The sequence below is a fragment of the Bombyx mori genome, chromosome 10 (assembly GCF_030269925.1).
Source record: "Bombyx mori chromosome 10, ASM3026992v2".
NCBI lineage: Eukaryota > Metazoa > Arthropoda > Insecta > Lepidoptera > Bombycidae > Bombyx > Bombyx mori.
This window is the reverse complement of record NC_085116.1, coordinates 2,439,481-2,458,631: the sequence shown is the minus strand read 5'-3', so window position 1 is coordinate 2,458,631 and position 19,151 is coordinate 2,439,481. Positions and strand designations below refer to the sequence as shown.

The 19,151-nt window shown below is 38.8% G+C and overlaps 1 protein-coding gene and 1 long non-coding RNA gene across 4 annotated transcripts in view; one reads left to right on the top strand and one right to left on the bottom strand.

Annotated features, from left to right (window-relative positions):
- Positions 1-19,151, bottom strand: part of LOC101735378 (uncharacterized) — a 63,534-nt gene extending 44,383 nt beyond the window's left edge. Inside the window, exon 1 of one of the 3 annotated variants that reach the window (XM_038013457.2) lies at positions 18,647-19,151. The gene's annotated coding sequence lies outside the window, so the exon portion shown is untranslated. The remainder of the gene's footprint in view (positions 1-18,646) is intronic. The other 2 variants (XM_038013455.2, XM_038013456.2) reach the window with 2 other exon arrangements.
- Positions 11,733-12,893, top strand: LOC134199581 (uncharacterized). The gene is made up of 2 exons (XR_009974136.1): positions 11,733-11,934; positions 12,133-12,893. It is a non-coding gene; the product is annotated as an uncharacterized LOC134199581 (long non-coding RNA).

Genomic DNA, 19,151 nt, shown 5'->3' with positions numbered 1-19,151 from the left:
AGGGGCCTACATAGCAACCTTGACGCCGTACACCACCACCTCGAGACGGCGCAGCCTGCCCTGCTTTTTTTAACGGAGACGCAGATATCTGCTCCGGACGATACCTCATACCTTGAATACCCCGGCTACGTATTGGAGCACAACTTCCTACGTAAAGCCGGGGTGTGCGTATTCGTCCGGGCGGATGTCTGTTGTCGCCGTCTTCGGGGCCTCGAACAACGGGACCTGTCCCTCTTGTGGCTGCGCGTGGATCACGGGGGCTGTATCCGAATCTACGCGTGCCTGTACAGGTCCCACAGCAGTGATGCAGGTTCAACTCTGTTTGAGCATGTGCAAGAGGGGACTAACCGCGTGCTTGAGCAGTACCCATCTGCGGAGGTGGTGGTTCTTGGAGACTTTAACGCTCACCATCAAGAGTGGTTGGGGTCCAGAACCACTGACCTCCCGGGTCGGACTGCCTACGATTTCGCCTTGGCCTACGGCTTCTCCCAGCTGGTGACACAGCCCACCCGTGTCCCAGATATCGAGGGGCACGAACCTTCTTTGTTGGACCTTCTGTTGACCACGGATCCGGCCGGATACAGTGTGGTGGTCGACGCTCCGCTTGGATCGTCTGATCACTGCCTTATTCGTGCTGCCGTACCACTCTCTCGTCCTGGTCGTCGAACGACGACCGGGTATCGTAGAGTTTGGCGGTATATGTCAGCAGATTGGGATGGATTGCGTGAATTTTACGCATCCTACCCATGGGGGCGGTTCTGCTTTTCCTCTGCTGATCCTGACGTCTGTGCGGACCGTCTTAAAGACGTGGTGCTCCGGGGGATGGAATTGTTTATTCCCTCCTCTGAAGTGCCCGTTGGGGGTCGCAGCAGACCCTGGTATAACAATGCCAGTAGGGATGCTGCACACCTCAAGCGGTCCGCATACGTGGCATGGGATAATGCCAGGAGACGTCGGGATCCTAACATCTCAGGGGAAAGGCGGAAATATAACGCCGCTTCCAGGTCCTACAAGAAGGTAATTGCCAAGGCGAAGTCGGAGCACGTTGCTAGAGTTGGCGAGCGATTAAAGAGCTATCCCTCCGGGAGCCGTGCTTTTTGGTCGCTCGCCAAAGCTGCAGAAGGAAACTTTTGTAGGTCTAGTCTCCCACCACTGCGCAAGTCCGATGACACTCTGGCCCACAGCGCGAAAGAGAAGGCTGACCTTCTGGTCAAACTCTTCGCCTCGAACTCGACTGTGGACGACGGGGGTGCCACACCACCGAACATCCCCCGGTGTGATAGCTCCCTTCCGGATATCTGCTTCACACAGTGTGCAGTTAGGCGGGAGCTCCGACTCCTGGACGTCCATAAGTCGAGTGGGCCAGACGGCATCCCCGCAGTGGTTCTGAAAACGTGCGCCCCTGAGCTGACACCTGCGCTAACGCGTTTGTATCGCCTCTCTTATTGCGCTAACAGGGTTCCGTCTTCATGGAAGACCGCCCACGTCCACCCTATCCCCAAGAAGGGTGACCGGTCGGACCCGTCGAGCTATAGGCCTATCGCGATAACTTCCTTGCTTTCCAAGGTGATGGAGCGAATAATAAATACACAACTCCTGAAGTATCTTGAGGATCGCCAGCTGATCAGTGACCGACAGTACGGTTTCCGTCACGGTCGCTCAGCTGGCGATCTTCTTGTATACCTTACTCACAGGTGGGCTGAAGCCTTGGAGAGCAAGGGCGAGGCTCTTGCTGTGAGCCTTGATATCGCGAAGGCCTTCGACAGGGTCTGGCATAGGGCACTTCTATCGAAGCTACCATCTTACGGAATCCCCGAGGGACTCTGCAAGTGGATCGCTAGCTTTTTGGATGGGCGGAGCATCGCGGTCGTTGTAGACGGTGACTGCTCTGATACCATGACCATTAACGCTGGCGTTCCACAAGGTTCGGTGCTCTCCCCCACGCTTTTCATCCTGTATATCAATGACATGCTGTCTATTGATGGCATGCATTGCTATGCGGATGACAGCACGGGGGATGCGCGATATATCGGCCATCAGAGTCTCTCTCGGAGCGCGGTGCAAGAGAGACGATCAAAACTTGTGTCTGAAGTGGAGAACCCTCTGGGGCGAGTCTCCGAATGGGGTGAATTGAACTTAGTTCAATTCAACCCCTTTGTCATGGCGCCGCAATTCCAAGGAGTATCCCTGCAACCTTCCGAGAGTATCGGGATACTTGGGGTCCACATTTCGAGCGATGTCCAGTTTCGGAGTCATTTGGAAGGCAAAGCCAAGTTGGCGTCCAAAATGCTGGGAGTCCTCAACAGAGCAAAGCGGTACTTCACGCCTGGACAAAGACTTTTGCTTTATAAAGCACAAGTCCGGCCTCGCGTGGAGTACTGCTCCCATCTCTGGGCCGGGGCTCCCAAATACCAGCTTCTTCCATTTGACTCCATACAGAGGAGGGCCGTTCGGATTGTCGATAATCCCATTCTCACGGATCGTTTGGAGCCTCTGGGTCTGCGGAGGGACTTTGGTTCCCTCTGTATTCTGTACCGCATGTTCCATGGGGAGTGCTCTGAGGAATTGTTCGAGATGATACCGGCATCTCGTTTTTACCATCGCACCGCCCGCCACCGGAGTAGAGTTCATCCATACTACCTGGAGCCACTGCGGTCATCCACAGTGCGTTTCCAGAGATCTTTTTTGCCACGTACCATCCGGCTATGGAATGAGCTCCCCTCCACGGTGTTTCCCGAGCGCTATGACATGTCCTTCTTCAAACGAGGCTTGTGGAGAGTATTAAGCGGTAGGCAGCGGCTTGGCTCTGCCCCTGGCATTGCTGAAGTCCATGGGCGACGGTAACCACTCACCATCAGGTGGGCCGTATGCTCGTCTGCCTACAAGGGCAATAAAAAAAAAAAAAAAAAAAGGTAATCTCGATCGTATTTTTGTTAATCGCATTTTATTCTCCGGCAATAAATTATGTTTTTCAAAAATATATTGTATTTCTAATGATACAATCTAAGCGCGGCTTAGTTTATTTTTAAGTTATATTAATTCTGTTCGAAAAGGAATTTGAGATTTTAATTAGTTATGAAGTTAATGAACCGATCGGTGCGATACGAAGATTGGAATTATTAAGCAAAAAAAAATACAGTACCAATTAATCTTGACTTCTCGGCTATTAATTAGGTTCGTGTGTTGTCGTGTGAAAAGACCATTCAGAAAACGCGTTATTCGCTTTAACTCGCTCGAAAGAAAGATTTTCGAGGTACGATAATTAGTACTAATGCAATTGATTAATACATTTTCTATTTGAGTTTAGCTATAAAGAGAATCGGCCAAGCACATAACACATAGGTAGTGTTGACAAGCTCAGTCGGACTTCGGTAGTTCATTGTAGTCCATAAACAGAAATATGTTTCATTAGTTAGCTAGTTTATGAAGTTTTATTTTTATTTTTTTATTGCTTAGATGGGTGGACGAGCTCACAGCCCACCTGATGTTAAGTGGTTACTGGAGCCCATAGATACCCACTACGTAAATGCGCCACCCATCTTGAGATATAAGTTCTAAGGTCTCAAGTATAGTATCAACGGTGGCCCTACCCTTCAAACCGAAACGCATTACTGCTTCACGACAGAAATAGGCAGGGTGGTGGTACCCACCCGCGCGATCTCACAAGAGGTCCTACCAACAGTAAAAAACCTTTGACCTATCTTAGTTAATATGTAAGTACATCTCTCTTGTGTTTTATTATGTTATTACTATTTACTATAATACTATTTAATTTATTGTGTAATCGTATACATTAAGCCGTTGGATTGTCGAATAAAATTAAAATGTTATCCTTATCTAAAGTCCTATTAAAGGAAGGACTACCAACGTATTAATCACGGAACATATCTCACATCCCTTTTGTGCTTGTTTTCGACGAAAAAACAATCAATAAACAATATAAATAAATGCTATCGGCGTATACACGTTTTATGTGTATCGCGAAAGGGCATTTTGCTCGAAGATAATGACAATTTATTTAACAAACCGAAATGATCAAGTTACGGACGCGATTTATGTGTTCCAATATGTTGCAGTCATGTTTGAAGTTTAGACTTTGTGTAAATGAAATCTTAAGCAAAACAAAATACTTCTCACCGTATGATAAAGAATCAGAATTGAAAGATGTATGGTCCTTTACAACGAATTTCACAATTTTTTTTTTTTTTTTTATATTGCTTAGATGAGTGGACGAGCTCACAGCCCACCTGGTATTAAGTGGTTACTGGAGCCCATAGACATCTACAACGTAAATGCGCCACCCACCTTGAGATATAAGTTCTAAGGTCTCAATTATAGTTACAACGGCTGCCCCACCCTTCAAACCGAAACGCATTACTGCTTCACGGCAGAAATAGGCAGGGTGGTGGTACCTACCCGTGCGGACTCACAAGAGGTCCTACCACCAGTAAATTTTACTTAAATTTCATGAATTAACTGAAATTGCTGACTGATAGATAATTTTACTCTGATCCGACCGTTGCAAATCCACAAGATCATCTGCTAAGCTAATAATCTGAATTCATAATCTGAAGACTACCTGGAAATTTCATCGAAATTGGTCCAGTCGTTAACACTTATTGGTGCCGCATGAGCCATTTCAATAATTGGGTCCATTTCATAAATATTACGAGCATAGTATGACTAGAATACATTAGATGGTATCAGAAAACCAAAATACAAAATTTCTTAATTTTTTCCTAATCTTCTACATTCATTAATATTGCTACAGGATTACTACATAGGTACGCTCTAGAGGGACCCTGTAAGTGATAATTCATCCAATAGTATTAAAAATATTTAAGTAACAGCGCAAAAACACCCTTTATCACCTATTAATTTTTAATTCAAATCCTTGATGTTTGTTTGTGTTTTAATAACCTAAGACGGCAGACGAGCTTACGATCCAATAGCAAGCCAGTCATCATCGTCACCAACAGACGTCGGTAATGCCATGCACACAGCCAAGCCTGCGTGCCGCTGTAGACTCTTTTTAACGGACTTGAAAAAGAACGAAGGATATATCTAATTAGACTGATTCTTTTATGGGTGTTACCTCAAAACTTTTTTGTAGGTGAACCGATTTTGATGATACTTGGTTTATTTGAAAGCTGCTACTTTCCATGGTTTCAATAGGACCTCCCATTTAAATTTGACTAAAATCAGACTATTCGTGGTTGAGTCGTCTTTAGAATTACATATTTAATTCCACTTCGACTACATTGATTAAATTCTCATTTCAAGAGATTCACACGCCACTTAAATGGCGGTATTGCCAATTTTAAATTACGACTGACAGCACTCACAATCACGATGTCAGATGTCAGAATAATGAAATCCAATTTAAAAAGACACCACGCAATTATTTCGTTACGTTTATTAATTCTGCGTAAAACAGAACGTTTTTTGAATTTCTTTTATAGCCTTACGCGACTTGGGATTTTGCTGACGTCCTATTATATTTTTCCTTATAAGCAAAGTTTACGCTGTATTCAACGAATAGCAAGCTAATATTTCTTATTAATTATTACACCAATATTTCGGTAGTTTTTAAATATTCGTCAACGTAAAACTAAAAAATAAACTTTTATCATAATAATAAAATTTTGTTCTATGTACGTGGCCTTGGGTTTTTTTCCTTCCTTATTCGCTGGCAACTTATGGGATATTCCAACTACACTTGGACGGTGACCTTTGGTATTCTTCATCACAGAAAAACTGCATAAAGTTAAATTTACTAAAAATACCTTACAGGCGAACTAAAAACACTAAAAACAAAAATTTTTGAAATAATCCCTATTCTCATTTCAAACTCTTTACAATGTCAAAAGTAACTTTCAATAATGCTACATGTTTTTATTATAAAGTTAAATATTATAACTCTGTCTCCCGTGATTAGATGATCGTTGGATTACTTTATAATTTAATTAATGAAAATAGCGTGGTTTTTCTAATATCAATCTTACAAGGTAGAAATTCGGTATTGTCTGATGAATGATGATGCACAAAACAAACAGACAGTACGTTAACCTCTCCGTGACATTTCGAAATATTCATAAGCCGTTTCATGCATATTTATGAAACCAACTCTTTCAAATGTATTGTCAACATATTATTATTAGCCTTTACATTTTTTTCTGCCTTAAATAACTTTTCTAAGATTTAATGTTGTTTTTGTGGATTTTATATAAAAATTTTGAAATTTTTTATATAGAAAGTAAATTTCGAGGTTTATTATTCTATGCCTATTTTATGATTAAATATTTATCATTACATCTGACGCTTCGATCATAACGCCGTGAAAGAATATAATCTTATACTTATAAAATATAGTAGTACAATTTGGAGTTTGGGACATAGTGAGGGAATAATTTGCAGGGTACTTATTATATACATTATTCTATAAAGATATTCATATGATTAAAAAATTAGTACCAACACTATTAGTATCAGTAATGTTCTTTTCAAGGAAAACATATTAATAACTGAAAGGACAAGAATTTCGAGATTTCATGAGAATGACCCAAGTATGAAATTGGTCTGTAAACCCTTTAAACTTTTTTTTCTCTTCGATTCATGTACCAAAAAAAAAACTTCTGTAAAAATGTATCAAGACTGATAGAAAAACGTTTTTAAACGATTTACTAAATTATGTGAGAGGTTTTCGCTAACGTATTAATATATAAAATATATATTTTCTATGTTTTGTTAACTATTGATTTAGAAGTTTAAAAAGTACTTACCTACCTAAAGAGTACTTTTAAACCTGTCGTTCCAAAATAAATAAATTAACAAAAGTAAACTTTACATGTCTTTAAAACTACTATTTAATGTTGGGAATGCAAATGGCGTGTTTTTAAAAAGACGAAAATAAATGAGTTTCGTGTTTTAATGCGAAGCCTCCTTAGTCCTCAGTGCGTATTCTCGATATGGTATTGTTGTCGTTTAATGAACTGACATGAAAGTTTTAAGAAACATAGGCTAATTTTGAGTCGTTCCCGAAATCGAAATGACGTTTTTTTTTATTGCTTAGATAGGTGGACGAGCTCACAGCCCACTTGGTGCTAAGTGGTTACTGGGGCTCATAGACATATATGACGTAAATGCGCCAACCACCTTGAGATATAAGTTTTAAGATCTCAGGAGTAGTTACAACGGCTGCTCCACCCTTCAAACCGATTACCACATTACCTACTGCTTCACGGCAGAAATAGGCAGGGTGGTGGTACTCACAAGAACTCGGTACTCACACTACTCGCGCGGACTCACAAGAGGTCCTACCACCAGTAATTACGCGAATTATAATTTTGTGGGTTTGACTTTTATTACACGATGTTATTCCTTCACCGTGGAAGTCAATCGTCAACATTTGTTGAGTATGTATTTCATTAGAAAAATTGGTACCCGCCTGGGGTTCGAACATTGGTGCATCGCTCAACACGAATGCAGCGGACGTCTTATCCTTTAGGCCACGACGACTTCAAATGTCGAAGATGTTCCTGACAAGAAAATGTTTTCAATGTTTTGGTTCGGGAAATCTCATTATATTGTAGCATAAAAAGCAAATAAACCCTTAAATATACTAAGTATCGAATACATTACGTACTATTTTGACTATCAAAGGGCAATTACATTTTACTTAAAAATCATACTATACTATATATCTATTTTTTGTAATTTTTGCTGGTACCTGTGGCGGAACGCTATGTTTTTTTATCTTACCTTATTCTCTTATAACCTAATAGCTACTCCAGGTTTAGTTGGTGAGCTCAAGAATTCAACCTAAGAGGACTCACCAACCCTAGCAAAAATAAGGCTTCGCTGTATCTACCACCGAATTGGAATCGTGAACCATTGAGAAGATCCGGTAAGACACTTAGTGGGTTGTGTCTATGGAGGAGATAGCACGTCGAACTCTTCGTCGCTTCCATGAGCTCGAAGAGAACGGTGACCGGTGCTGGAAGTGCCCAAAACCACCCAGAGTGGATCGGGAGGATCCGATGCTTAGGGCGACGGTTGCTTTGCGTTGACCGTCGCCTGATTCAGAAATGTAATTCAAGCCGACCACGATAAATGGGTTATGGTATAGGATCACTTTCTTGAAGAAAAGAAGTTATGTAAATTGTTGTATTCCATTAATTAAATTTATTTTTCTTCAGCCTTACACATGTGGTAATGTTGTATTATTAGGTGTGTAGCATCTGTGAAAGTGCACACGTCTGGGAAAATGAACCTTAGGGACTAACTGGACATGTCTTCTGGGGTACAAGCAAACAGCCTTCTAATTCTTAATGAATTCGCACCATTTTACTGAGACATGGTTTCATTACATTTCCTCCCTTGGCACTTCATTTAATTTATTTTAAGTTTTATCCCAATCGATTAGAGTTTCTGTTCAATCAGCTTCTTTTATTCCGCTCCACTGCATTTATTATAAATTCAATTAACAATTGAATATTTTATAAACTCGATTCAAGAAACCGATTGTCATAATTAAAAAAGGAAGAAGAAGACGAATTAAATTTATGGATATTTTTTGTCTTTTTCTTTGGATCTCAACTTTCGACCTTTTGACTATAATTTATAGATGAATTATTTAAAGTATCCTAAAATAGTCTCATATATCTCTATGCTATTTAAAATTTACAGTTCAACATAATTACTTCTCTGGTAAGTGAAAAATATCGTTATCTGACCTTATTATGCCAATCAAACAAAGTTTTATCTAAAAATGTTGTACAAGCTTTTAAGCATTGTTGGAACACAGCTTCTAAGCAAATATTGGCTAATGCTAATGCGAGCAGGTGATCTCTCAGGGCTCTAAAGGGGCGTTGCTAACACTGGCCCTAGCAAGAGCAGTGCTTCGCAGAATCTACCACCGGATCGAAAACGCGACCCACTGAGGAGATCCAGCGAGATACTCAGTGGGCTGTGTCTATGTCGGTGACGGGTTGTAACCTTAGATACTTGATATCACTACAGTTGCGAGTTTCATTACTCAATGACGCTAGCAAAAAAAAACTTTTATTACCCACCCTAAGTTAATACTGCGCTTCACAATAGCAGTTTCCGCAACCAAACATTTATAAAACATAAAATCTTTAAGAATGAATAACGACTTCTTTATAAGAATTGTCATCTCATTCTTCGATTAACGTATAAATGGGTTTAATAATGACAGAGCTGTTGTCCACGGTGCAATTATCTAAAGGCAGGATCATTCGTCAACTTAATGCAACGTGGGTGGTGTTGCATTAATCATTTCACTGACGAGCGACCGACGAATTTACGACCCACCTGGCGGTAAGTTGTTACCGGTACATATACCTGAATGTTAAAGTCTATGCATTAGTCTATGCATTACATTTGGCCGAGTATTTGACCGTGCTACTGATTCGTGGCTGAAGGCATACCTACGGAATCGCTGCACACCCTACGAACATTTTTTTGGGCATGAGCCAAAACTCGTACATGAGGTTTCTGCACCTAGGACGGGCGCATGCTTTGTGAGTCTTGACAGTCCGCAGATGTTGGGAGCGGACAACGGATCCAAAATGTTTTAGGCCACAACCCACCAAACGACTCCTCTAATACTGCTTGGTATCGATACTCCTGATTTAAGCTTCATTATTTTTTGTTATTACTTTCCATGGGCAAGAGATTTAGTGCCCCGCTTAACAGATGTAAGTGAATAACGAAGTGCATAAATGTACCTTGATGTTCAGTACCAGTCTCAGCTATCTATACTAATATATAAATCTACAGTGGTTTTTGCGGATGTACCGTTAAACTACTGAACCGTGCATCCGATTGACTTGAAACTTGGTATCCATGTAAAAAATACATGTACTTAATGGACAGGCTAATATTTATATAAGTGTTGGACTCCCTACACCAGTTGCGGGGGCGTTAATGATGAGAATCTTTGTGGGGGTGAGAAATAATAATGTTAATTTTAAATACCCAGCGAAGCGGACGGATACAGTTAGTATTGTATAATGTCAAACCCGCTTTTTTTAACTGAAACGCATTATGTTTGGCGGCAGACAATGACAATAACGGTAACTATTTCTTATAGTTACTACGTCTGGTGTAGTGGTAAGTGACATGGTCACTACACAAGGGGGTCGCGGGTTCGAATCCCGCCAAGGGAAGATATTTGTATGATAAATATAAATGTATTTTCCAGGGTTATGGATGTATATTAAATATGTGTATGTGTATAATAAAAATCTTATATTTATTTCCGTTATCTGGTACCTGTTACACAAGTTCTTTACGAACTTATCACGGGACCAGTTAACGTGGCGTGACTGTTAGTAAATAGTTATTTATTATTATTTATATTTTATTATCCATCGTAAATCCTGAATACGGCAGAGTCGTGATCTGATTAGCCGCGAGAAGTCCTCGGTCCTCCCGGTCTCCTAGAGCTACTGCTACTCACTCCAATGATATTTTTATAGTAGCAGTATATTCCTATCCAACGTCTTCTAGTACTCCCCCTAGTTCTTATCTTCAGCACTGATGTTAGGATATACATATTGTGGGGCCGAAGTGGATCATTAAGATTATGTCTACTGCGAGCCCATGTGTTACATCTAAATTAGGGATTCGTTAGTGTCCAAGAATACAAAAATTTCCATTTTTTAGGTGTGAACAAACTTCTTTTTTGCGTTGTGAAAAAAGTTTTGAAAAGCGTAATCCCATTGAAAATATTTATAAATCATACGACGAAACATAAGTTTCCATATCTCAAGCGTTGGACAAATAGACAAGCGCTAAGATACGCTATGCATTACTCTCCCTTAAAAAGTTCTTCTTTTGACAGTTTACATATTTTTATTTTTTATTTTAATCCGGAACTTTACTCAGTTTATTTAAGATATAGATAATGGGCATTTACACAGGATCCCTGTGTGCAGTAAGGTAAGTCCGTCCACATCGAAAATACATCAAAACTTCGTCCTTAAAGTGTCGTCTGACCATGACACCGGCAAGCACTTAACACTACATAGACCGTAAGATCCACGATAAAATAATACTTTTCACTTTTCATAGAATTCATTTAAAAATTTAAAAAAAAACATTCTAGGGATACTCTATTTACATTTTTTTTAATCCACTAAAATACAGTTCCTTTTATCTGCGTCCATCGTCTTAACTTTTTTCTCAATAATCAATTTACGATACCGGAGATAGCGCCGAACCACATAATGAGGAGCCCTTAGTTCAACACGATGACAGTAATCAATGGAGGAAGCCATTATTGAAAATTTATGGTAACCGACGCCATATTGGTACGCTAAAACACAGCGTGCAAAGAAATTATTAATAAACATGCAATTTATTTTAATACTGACGTCCGTGAATTATGTTCATTGAATAAACAACTTATTAAAGGCTCGTGTAACATTTAAATTACGTGTTATATATTTTAATGAACAACATAAAAAAGTACCTTTTTCCCTACCTATTCGTTAGTAGACTAACAGGCTGACAGACATGAAGGATAAGACGTCCGGTGCATTCGTGTTGAGCATTGCACCGGTGTTCGAATCTCAGGCGGGTACCAATTTTTCTAATGAAATACATACTCAACATGTGTTCACGATTGACTTCCATGGTGAAGGAATAACATTGTGTAATAAGAATCATACCCGCAAAATTATTATTTGCGTAATTACTCTTCGATCAATAATACTACTAGATTCGCGATTAGCGCTTCAAAAGCGGCCCGAAAAATAAGACCACAAATAAATTTGTGGTCTTATTTCAAATTAGTATGGTCCAATCATAGCCAACACTAAGACGTCAAAACGCTGCAATGCGCGTTCAAAAACTGAGTAAAAAACCACCGTAACACCAAGGTTTTGGAAGGAATATCTTTTTTTGGTAAATTTATATTATTAAGTGTTTTTCATAAAATAATAAACACAATTATATTGTAAATAAAACACAATTTACGAATATTGTAATTGTTTGGCCAATGTTTGCAACAAGGCACCAACTATTGTAACAAACATCACCTATTCTTGGACAGGGAATGCATAGAGTAGTTTTGTTATTTTATAATGTTATTTTTGTTTGTAGATTTCCTAGTAGCCCCTTGTCGCTGTGCACAATGGATATATATTGTCGCGAAAGAAAGAGGAGAAGAAATATAGAACTCTTATAAACATTCTAGAATTGTTCAATGGTGGTGGCAAATCAATGCAAAAAAGTATTAAAAAAACTTTATATGTATGTGTAAATATTTTAAGCGTATATGCTGAAAAGGATTTGTTTTCTGGAGGAAACGAACACAGCCATAAAATAAGCCTAAATTAAACTGATTATAGAAAAATTCATTGATATAAGATTACATTATATTTGTAAAAAAGAAACCGCTCATATAAAAATGACTTCTAAAAGACAGCTTTATAACAAACTGAATCTGTTTAAAGTTAATTAATTAAACCTACATTATTGTTTTAATTACTTCTGTATAAAGAATACGTGGAAAACATGTTTCGTGTTTCCTTTCATATTTTTTTTACTTTATTCAATTTTATTTTTTATCACCTATTTGTTGTAATAGCGGCAATGTAAAATATTATCTACTACTTTTTTGAATCGGTCAAAAATAGTTGCGACCATACAAAACAAACCTAAAACAAATATGTATATTCTGCAACTCTATGTCTTTCAATACTTACTGTGTTCTCAGCATTGAAATGTAATACCAAGAACTACATCTAGTTCCACAATACAATAAGCACGAAATTTTAAACAAATATTTTTAACCTTATAAATTAGGCTTTAAGTATCATTTTAGAATAAATATTTTTGTACTGATGACTTTTTATGTTCAAGTGACATTTTAAATTTATTCCATAATATTCTTTTTCTGACGAAAGGACCTAAATACATATATTTTGCAATGGTAATTAAACTTTATGTCTAAGTTTTAAGGTTTATAATAAACTGAAGTCGTTAACATTATTAAACTTTTTTCTAAGAAATGAAGATGTTTTCGTGTCTGCAAACGTGGCCACTGGAGCGTCTTATTTTTGTTCCTGATCCGTAATCTAGTACTATTATTGATCGAAGTAATTACTAGTGGAAGGTCCTCTCGTGAGTCTGCGCAGGTAGGTACCACCACCCTGCCTATTTCTGGCGTGAAGCAGTAGGCAGCGGCTTGGTTCTGCCCCTGGCATTGCTGAAGTCCATGGGCAACGGTAACCACTCACCATCAGGTGGGCCGTATGCTCGTCTGCCTACAAGGGCAATAAAAAAAAAAAATGCGTTTCGGTTTGAAGGGTGGGGCAGCCGTTGTAACTATACTTGAGACCTTAGAACTTATATCTCAAGGTGGCTGGCGCATTTACGTTGTAGATGTCTATGGGCCCCAGTAACCAGTTAGCACCAGGTGGGCTGAGAGCTCATCCACCCATCTAAGCAACAAAAAAGGCTATTCCAACTACGCCCGGACGAGTAGGTGAGCTCACGAATTCAACTTGAGAGAATTTCCTAATACTAGCCCTAGCAAGAACAGTGCTGCGCAGAATCTACCACTGGATCGGAATCGAGACCCACTAAGAAGATCCGGCGAGAAACTCGGTGAGCTAAAAAAATTTTTTTCAAACCCTTTTCATCTGACGCGTGTACGAGACTTACATATAACCGTTATATAATAAAAAAATGATAACAAAAAAGCAGCGGTTGCTAATGCGAAGTTACGACATGCCACCATTGAAAGTAAATAATTAAAATTATATTTTTAACGCAACGTCATAAATCAAAATGAAACATTAACATATTTTTTTCTGTTATTATTACACGCAAATCATTAATATATTATTTAATTCTCGGAATGAAACTTTTCGCGCAGCGATGCGATTTTTTTTATCTACAACTAGCAACACTTGTTCTACCTACATATTAAATACCTACATATTTTTACTTTTCGACACACACCTTTTTCAAAACTACCATTTGTGCGCCAAACTCGAACAATGCCTTAAACGAGAAAAAGCAAAACGAATTGACTATTTACCAATACAATACCTACTCATTTATTTAGCATTTGAAAATCTTGGACTAAGCCGAATTCTTGTACTTTCAAAACATTGTCTAAGAAAAACCCAAAGTGTTCAGTGTTTTAAATATTCAAACGACCGTTAAATCAGAGACGCCACACGAAATCAATGTAATTTTATAATGAAAATAATAACATAGATCGAAATGTCGTCGAACAGGCTATGAGCATGATTTTTTGCCATCCACAAAGCTTGCTCCATTTAACATATATCTGTGACCTTTACTATAATAGCACAGGAGAAAAAACTTCGCCACTCAATATGATAATTTGTTATATTGAATGATTGTATAAACTGTCCAGATATTTTAAACAGGATTGTCAGGAAGTGTTTGGCTTTAGAAAAACTAAACTACTCGAATTTTAAATACGATGGTTATTGAAATTTCTGAACCCTCATTAAAATAATTACTCAATCGGTTTTTTTTTCTTCTTTTGATACTATTGATTTTTATGCATAATGTATTTTTAACATTAGTACATACATAAAAGATGACCCATTCGGGGTGAGAAGGTAACATTCTAATTATATCTTTTCTTAGCTAAGGTTATGGGTCCGTTTCCAAGAAGGGTTGACGGAAAACCGACAGTTCGACAGAAAACTGAGTTCAATGAAATAACAGATAGCTAACGTGTTGTGCCGGACTCGACTTTTCTACGAGAACAATCTCCAAAGATTAGTACTTTCATGAAAATGTTTAAAATGAGACCTATTACTATTTGAATTCATAAAACAGTAACGCAGGGAAGCTAATTGTTTGAAGTAATTACGAGTAATTTTAAACAAAATGAAGAAAATAAACTGATAATCTTATGATAAATTTAGTTTACACTGAATTGGATAATAAAAAAAATTTCCGTTTTATAACTAAACGGTTTCTTAATAAATCATGTAGTCGGCTAATTTTAGTATCCTGCGGTGACTCTTATTCATAAAGTTTTAATTTTCACCGGTCAGCGTGTGCGACATTACTGACGAAAAAATCTACAACATAAAATAGACCAACAACATAATAACTGCCAAGAGGTTTCTCAAAGCACTTATGAATATGAATTCCTAGGATGAATTTTTATTTCGCCCCAAAACGTACAGTTCGAGTTCTACTGATTAAACACAGAACTTAGGCAAGGACTGACGCGGCCGATCACCAACCCGCTGGGCTGATTTATTAAAGAAAGGAACCTGGTCCACCATGGTCCGGTGTACTCGAAACGCCTCTAACCACCAGACCTGGAACCTCATCGTCAAGAGGGCAGCCCTCAAAAGCATTGTGGACCCAGCGAAAGCTTCTGCATCACTAGCGCAACCACGACCACTCTGACAAGAGCGCCCAACTAAGAAGAAGTATGCCCTACTCTGGGATATCTCACTAGTATCTACATACGTACGTCAACAAAGACAATATCAAATTACTACAAATTAACAAACCCGTTGATGTTCAACAGGGAAAATGATTCTACTAAAATACATGCATCGTATCATATTCAACTTGATTATATTACGATAATCAAAACAGAGTTGTTATCGGTGAAACCGAATGAAACTATTTGCTATAATTTAAACTTTTATTATGCTGTTTCTGAGTATCGAGAGGGCGTTGAATAAATTTAAAATATTTATATGGATAATAATTTTGAATATAACATAGTTGTAGTCACTACAATGTAGCATATTATATAAAATGTTGTATGTTCTTAAGGAATAGAGTATCTTAAAAAAGTTTATATCTAAATGAAAACTGCTTTATTAACATTTATTTTAGATTTTTTTCATTCATTGCTAGATACGCATTTATATGTAATTCTATGGATTTTTTTGTTTCTTATGAGCTGGTGATAGCGCTCGGAAAACATCGTGGAGCTCATTCCGAAGCCGGATGGTACGTGGCAAAAAGATCTCTGGAAACGCAATGTGGATGAACGCAGTGACTCCAGGTAGTATGAATGAACTCAATTCCGGTGGTGGGCGATGCGATGGTAAAAATGAGATCATGAGATCATCTCAAACAATTCCTCAGAGCACTCCCCATGGCGCACACGGTACAAGAGAGGACCGAAGTCCCTCCGTCAGACCCTGAGGTTCTAAGCGATCTGTAGCGTGATGGGTTAGGATGAGCTAGCAATGTCGCTTCAGCTAAACTTTTCTTACAAGCGATAAAGGCTTCCAGCAGTTCAGCTGACCAGGTAATAGGCGTACGCACATGTCTGCCATGCCAGCGCGCGAAAATCACTTTGCTGATACATCTCCAAGCATTTCACGTTCAGTGCAAAGAACGAAATCTGGACGTCAAGTACGCTTTACCGATTTTTATCGACCGTAACAGTCTCCGGGGGGGCTGATGTAGCGTGAAACATTCGGGTGCACTCGGGCGTCATCGGTCGCGATCGGAGTTCCCGAACGCGCAGGTGTCCCGTGACGTCACACGGCGAGATTCGCGCGCGTCGATTTAAGTGATTTGTAAAAACGTATTATAATTTTAGTTTGAATTGGTGTCATGTAGTGCCTAGTGACTTGTTTACTCTTTATACTTTTTATTAGAACATTGTACACATAATATTATATTATTATATGATCGTTGAATTGGTGTGTTTGACTTTTATGTGTTCGGAGCATAATATTCCCGAGAGTACAAATAACAAACTACAGATCCGTGAGAATGGGATTATCGACAATCCGAGCGGCACTCTTCTGTATAGAGTCAAATGAAAGTAGCTGGTAACCCAGAGGTGGGAGCAATACTCCACGCGAGGCCCGACTTGCTCTTCATAAAGCAAAAGTCTTGGTTCAGGCGTGAAGTACCGCTTCGCTCTGTTGAGGACTCCCAGCATTTTGGACGCCAAATTGGCTTTACCCTTCAAATGACTCTGAAATCTGACATCGCTCGAAACGTCGATCCCAAGTATCCCAATACACTTATATAGTCACGTAGTCTTTATGACAGTTCTTTTCCAATCCTGCGGACCAAATGTTAAACAGTCGACGGCGTCCAAAACACGTCACAGATCCTCCCGATCCACTAACGGTGCTTTAGGTACCCCAAGCATCGGGCATCATTCTCGTCGAACCTGTCACTTGCCACGAAGGGCTCGGCGAGTAAATTAACCCACAGACAGCCCATCGCGTTTCCGATCCGGTGGTAGATTCTGCGAAGCACGGCTCTTGGTAGGGTTCGTGTTAGCAACGACGTCAAATGTGAGCCCCGCTAGCTCCCTACTGGTTCGGTGAATCTAGAATCTAGAATAACTCCTCGAAGTTAGAATAGGTAGGTAGGTAGAAAAGAATTGGTAGGAAAAAAAAGACAGTTCTTTCGTTGATCAAGGCGGACAGAAGCCAGGTATGTGCCCTGGCTTTGCCAATGCTTGCGAACGAGGATCACGGTAATAATTACAGCAAAAAAATAATAAAAACGCGGAAAATCATTTTTGGTCATTAAAATGTCAGCCGCTGTTTTTTAAACGCTTTTATTGGCTTGGTATGTATGTATGTATCTTTATTTGTATGTAACGGAATCTTTGAATATAATTTTCACCCATTTCAAGACCTCTATACTTAAAAGTTTGCACATGCACCTAGGACCGATGACAGTAAGATACAATTCCAATTATTTTATAACTTCGCTCTAATATCCTGAACAGTATACTGTATGGACGGAAGAAAAAAAAAATTTTTTGTTCGGTTTGTCGTTTTTTTTTAAAATTATTTTTAAGCAACACATATTATTTCCATATTAACAACTACACTCACACATTTGTCATCGGATTTGTATAATATTATGATTTTTTTTATATTATCTCTTACGATAGATACACTTAATAGGTTCTTGACTTTTGTAGGAACGGTAAAACATTATTTATGTTCTTTTAAAATTGAGTAGTCATCGTTTTTTTTCTGTTTTCGTACAATAAAATGCATAGTAATGAATTCTAATTGCCGAATTAATACTGGCCAAATAAAAGGGTTCTGCTGTCCAGTAAAATGGGTATTCACTTTTTTAAAATATATATTGTGTCATCAAAATAGCCATAGTATATAATCAAAAAACTTTATCCGTTATTTAGGCATTTTTTCGGGCCTTTAATAATAATAAAAAATCTACATAATTAATTGCCCGTTTCTCCTGCCTTCAATGACACATTTGAATCCTCGATTGAATCCTCATATCGGAGCGGTCGGTCGTGTTTACCTATCTTAAGTCAATGTCGTCTGACTGTGAGTAGAGCCTTTAATTTTTTAAATATAAACAACTTTAAGTAGATTATACAGGTGTATACGATCGTACCTTTTCAAATGGGATAGGCACGATACTTATCTCTTTACTATTTAAATAAATAATTGAGATGAGGTCGTAAACATTAATGACTTTTATATGGAAGTAAATCGGTTTCAAATCTCGTTTCTCGTGATTCATCTAACATAAAATCTAAAAGTTTCTCTAATATTCTCTGTTTAAGTGTAATAATAATGTTAAGTTTAAGAATGTATTAGTTAGTAAATGTATCGCAAAATATTTTAAAATGTTCACTTACTCTGGTTCGACGATATTTTTTCCTCTCGACCAATGAAAATCCAATGAACCAAAATTCCTCTGCCTGGTGATGGCACTAAAAAAAACCGGACAAAACGCACCTGTGCTAGACACAACTACAAAATTTAAATGGAATATAACCGGCACAAAGCTATGAGAAAACACAAATGCGAAAATGAAATAAAAATCAAAAATTATCAACTGTTCTAAATTCAAACGGCGCGCGAAACTACAGAAATATGTCAGTGGCGCGGCGCGGCGGACGGCCTAGGCACTAAGCGTGCTCCGAATCACAATGGTGTACCCGTACTTATGTATCGAAATTGAATGTTTTTGTATTTCAAAAAACTTTTTGGGAGCGGTTGTACCGCAGCGGAGGCGAGGATTTGAATGGCTTCGCGGGGCTCGCGCTGTGGCACCGAGAATGGCCACCACTGCGACAGGACATCGACTTTATTTTGCTTTGTCCATATCACGGTAACCGTTGTTCGGATAGATGTATGGAT